Genomic DNA, 5,472 nt, shown 5'->3' on the forward strand with positions numbered 1-5,472 from the left:
CCCATAACTCAATTACCATATCCACCTTCCATAACTCAATTACCATATCCACCTTCCATAACTCAATTACCATATCCACCTTCCACAATTCAATACAACCAAACCATGCAAAATAGTTCATAACCCTATTTCCATCACCTTTCAATAACAACCAATACATATAATCCTCTATCACGTATATACATATGGAAAAGGACAAAGGAAAACAATATTCATACCTTAGAATTCACCTCTTGATTATGCAATCCTGTTTGCACAAATTATAGGTGTCGTTCGAAGCTCTCGAGATGACAAACGCAGTTATCGAATTACTTTGAAATTTCAATGGTTGAATCAAAAGTAATTTAAAGATCAAATATGGCTAGGGTTTGTTCTTCCTCAATGATTGATGATGAAAATGAGTTTTTGAACTCATATAGATGTATATATACACATATTCCCATCCATAATATAATAGGAAATGACCAAAATGCCTTTAAAATTTAAATAATGTCAAATATGTCCTTTGGTGGACTATTTTTGTAAGCGAAAGTAGGTCGACCATAACTCTTTGCTCCGATATCGGATTTGGGTGAAATTGGTATTGTTGGAAGTATAATTCAAAGGGATTTCATTTCATATAAAGTAGGCAACCCAGTTGTCCTGTACAAGGAGTTATGGTCGTTTGAAGTTGACGCTAAAAATCTGTTTTGATAGGCTGAAGAAAAACGAGTATAACTCCTTACCCAAATGTTGGATTTGGATGAAACCAATTGCATTGGAAAGAAGTATCAAATATCTTTCTTTTAATAGGTCGTAGATCTCCCAGTTCATTATATTAAGGGAGTTATGATCATTTGAAGTTGACCCAAAAATTCGTCTGGCCTCAGTAGTTTAGTTTGTGTGCAGGAAATTTTCCTGCACATTTACTATTTCCAAATATCTCAGCCACTGTTTTATAGTTTCAAATGTGCTCGATTATATCCAAAACCTATCGTTGGAAAGCTTATTCAATAACCTTCGCATGGAATAATCGACGGAAAAATTCCGGTATAAATAAAATAAAAAAATTAATGGGTAACAACAGGCACAATAATTAACTTGTCCTTCAAACTTTCAAAGCTATTCTCACAAAAGTCAGACCACACAAACTTCACTTTTTTCTGTGTCAACCTGGTAAGTGGAGCAGCTATGAAAGAAAAACTTTATACGAACCTCCTATAATATCCCGCCAAACACAAGAAGCTTCGGATGTAGGTTGGAGTCGTGGGTCTGGGTCATTTTCTCACTACCTCAATCTTTTGGGGATAAACCTTAATTCCCTCCCTAGATACAATATGCTCCAAGAAAGCAATAGCATTAAGACAGAATTCACACATGGAAAATTTGGATACAACCTATGATCTTTGAGGGTCTGAAGAATAATTCAGAGGTGATTGGCACTATCCTCCTCACTTTTAGAATAAAGCAAGATGTCATCAATGAAGTCTATGACAAAAAGATATAGAAACTGACGGAACACTCTATTCATTAGATCCATGAAAGCTGTAGGGTAGTTATTCAATCCGAAGGACGTGACTAAGAATTTGTAATGGCCATATCGTGTTCTAAAAGCTATTTTGGGAATGTCATCCTCCCTAACCTTCAACTGATGGTACCTCGAGTGAAGTTCTATCTTGGAAAAACACTTAGCACACTAAAGTCGGTCAAATAGATCATCAATTCTAGGAAGGGGATATTTATTTTTGACAGTGACCTTATTCAACTGACGGTAGTCTATACACATACGGAAGGAACCATCTTTATGACGAACAAAGAGTACAGATGCACCCCAAGGGAAGACACTAGGACGAATGAAACCTTTATCAAGAAGATCTGCTAGTTGCTCTTTCAACTCTTTCAATTCAGCAAGAGCCATTCTATATTGCAGAATAGAAATGGGACAGGTGTCTTACAATAAATCAATACCAAAATCTATCTCCCTATCAGGCGGTAACCTTGGGAGATCTTCGGGAAAGACTTCTGGAATTTCATTTACTATAGGGACGGACTGAAGAGGAGGACTTTAAATATTTGAATCTTTTACTCAAAACAGATGATACAAAAAACCCTTAGATATAAGTTTACGGGCTCTCAGGTAAGAGATGAATTTCCCTCAGGGTTCTAAAAAATGTCCCTCCCATTCTATTGTTGGTTTAATCAGAAAAGAGAAAGTAACCTTTCGGGTTCTATAATCTAGAGTGGCATAACACAAATGGAGCCATTCCATTCCTAAAATAGCATAAAAACCAACCATATCAAGCTCTATGAGGTCTTCCATGGTATCTTGGGTACAAATAGACATAACACAATTTCTATATACTCTCCTAGCCATAATAGAATCACCTAAAGGAGTGGAAATAGAGAAATTTCTGCAATAACCTCAGGCTAAAACCCAAAGCCGACTGCCACATATGGAGCCACATAAGACAAGTTAAACTCGGGATCAAGTAACATATATACATCAGAGGAGAAAATTTTTAACATAACCGTGAGTACATCGGGGGAAGCCTCTACATCCTGATGGTTTGATAAGGTATACAACCGGTTATGATCTCTTCCTATAGCTGAAGTAGAGCCATTAGGAGGAGGAGCTGTGGAGGCGACTTGGGACTTAGATCTCCCTGTATTACCTCTGGTAGAAGGGCAATCTCTCTGAATGTGGCCTACCTGTCCGAAGGAGTAATAATTTCTCCTCTCGAAGTAACACTTCCCCAGGTGATTCCTCCTATAGATACTACAATGAGAAAATAATTTGGCGGGATGCGTCACGCTCCCCTAAGAATGGGTGTCCTATATCCTTCATCCACAATTAACCTGAGGATTAAAGGGACACTGATCACATGGAGGTCTAGTTACTGGGGGACTGACCGAAGGCTATGCATTACCCCAAGTCTTTCTCTTCAACCACCTGTTACCCCAATCTGTATCCTGACATTGACTATAGTTCTGATCTACTGGTTTGGCCCTCTTAGCCTTTCTGATACAAGTCCAATGACTACCCTAATTTTTGAAGACATGATTGGAGACCATCACTTAAAGGCTCCAAACTTTGTCACCCAGAGGGCGCAAGAATATGCAAGGAACACCATTTTGAGCATACCATTGAGCGTACTATTCATCAAAGACGTGAGTGAAAGATTCCTTGGACCATTGAAGACTCGAGGATTCATGAGTTTTGAGACTTAACAACTCACGGTTTTGTACCATCTTCATTGAGGGCATTTTGGTCACTTCACTTTCCCCCAAATGCACTCCATGGCCACCTCTCTCATTAAGGGTAGTGTAGTCATTTATCTTCCTTTGTAATGTAATATAAATAGAACAAGATAGGGTTTTTGTGACTTAGTTTTTTATTTATGGAAGAAAATCTCTCTCTCTAGTGTGAGAAGAGTAACACCCCTTAGTTGTAGGACTTGGAAAAGCCACCAATCCGTAACTATGATTGCCCAAGTGTGGATATCACTTTTGTTGCATCGTTGGCTTGATTCTTTGGTGATTAGGGAGGTAAAGTCCCTCTTTTGTCAATGTAATAGTTTGGTGTTAGCATCAATTAATCTTAGGGTTCTTAGACTCTTGAATATTGGATGTCAAACTATCTATCCATCTCTTTTGTTAACATTGTATTGTTGTTGGTCTTTGAAGTCTAGTCATGCCGTGTGGGGCTCTTTTGATTCACTAGCATTGTTGTTATTGTGTTCATCTCTTTTCTTTCTCAACACTAAATGTAAAGTCTAGTGAAGCCGTGAGTGGCCTATTTCTATTCACTAGCACCTTGTTGTTTATCTTATTGCTCTTGTGTTGGATTGAATCTCTTGATACACATTTAGTCTTGTATCATTTGATATCAGAGCATGGCTTTATCTTGTTCCCACAAGATCAATCTTGGGATCATAAACTTGAAAATCAAAACAAAAAAATTGTTGAAAAATAAAAGTAAAAATTCCGTAAAAAGGGTGAAATTTGTCCATTTTTTTGTTAATGACCAAAAGTTGTTGTTCTCGTGAAGTTGTCTTGGCAGAGATTTGTACTTGATCTAGTACATGTTTGTTTTTCTAGTTTGTTTCTTGTGTTGGTTTCTTTCTCACTAACATAAAAGGTCTCTAGATCTAAATTTGAGCTTATAATATTGACCTTGTTGTTGTGAACTTAAAGTGGCTGTGTGTTGTGATTTGAAGTTGGCCGTGTGTTATGCCTTGTTGTTGAAGACTGGAGGACGTGGTTGGTGTGTTGTTGATTTGTTATTGAAAGGTTTTTGTTGTGTTCATATTGTTCTTCATCTCTTCTCGTACTTAAACCAACAAAAAGTGCAAACAGATTCAAAAGAAGTGAAGATAAAAGTTATAAAGTGTGTTTGTGAGAAGACTTGAGTCATCACTTCCTAGACTTGCCATAAACTTTTTCAACTACTATTCATAAATCAAGAAGCCTTGTTTGGTGGAACTAGTACTAGTAAAGATCATCTTTTTGACATTAAACATACAAAGGACTCCAGACTTATACTTTCCCTCCAAATACAATTGTCTTCCTTTCCGAATTGTGTGAAAATTGAAATTTCAAATTTGTGATTAAAGTTGTGTGAGCCCGAGACCAATTACATTCTGCCACATCACCCTAATTACTATTCACCATCAATATTAAGCTCAAATTTGGATTTTCTAATTTCTAATTGTTGATTCTTGGTTTCATTAGTTGATCCTAGAATTAATTAACAAACTAGTAAACTCCTACTAGATTGTCAATTAGTCCATTGAATCCATTGTTCGTGTCTACATTTCTTTAGTGCTTTTATCATTTTTAAAATTGTAGTACTTCTTGGCTCAAGTTCGTGCACTACTTTACTTAAGTCTTCAAACAAAGAATCCATTCTGAACAAGGAGTAGACTCACCCCTCGACTCATCACGAACTACAAGCTGACTTGAATCACTTGTGAATCCAAGTGTGAAACAATCAAGTGTGTGAGAGTGTGGAGAGGCTTTTTCGAACTAACTTGTGTTTTTATTTGTAGGATTGTTTTTTATTTTTCCTTTTTTTTAGGAACAATTGCAAAGGAACCCACAGCTTTAACCTATCAACCCATGGACAACAATGCCACCAAAGTAAAATGACCACCCTAATTTTTTGAAGACATTATTGGAGACCATCACTTAAAGGCTCAAGACTTGGTTACCCCGAGGGCACAAGAATATGCAAGGAACGCCCATTTTGAGACTACCATTGAGCATACCATTCATCAAGGACATGAGTGAAGATTTCTTGGAGCATTGAAGACTCGATAATTCACGGTTTTGGTGACTTAATAGCTCACAATTTTGGGCCATCTTCATTGAGGGCATTTTGGTCACTTCATTTTGCCAAAAATGCACTCCATGTCCACCCCCCTCATTAAGGGTAGTGTATTTATTTATCTTCTTTTATAATGTAATATAAATAGAACAAGATAGGGTTTTTAG

This window comes from Capsicum annuum, chromosome 1, assembly GCF_002878395.1.
Source record: "Capsicum annuum cultivar UCD-10X-F1 chromosome 1, UCD10Xv1.1, whole genome shotgun sequence".
Classification (NCBI taxonomy): Eukaryota; Viridiplantae; Streptophyta; class Magnoliopsida; order Solanales; family Solanaceae; genus Capsicum; species Capsicum annuum.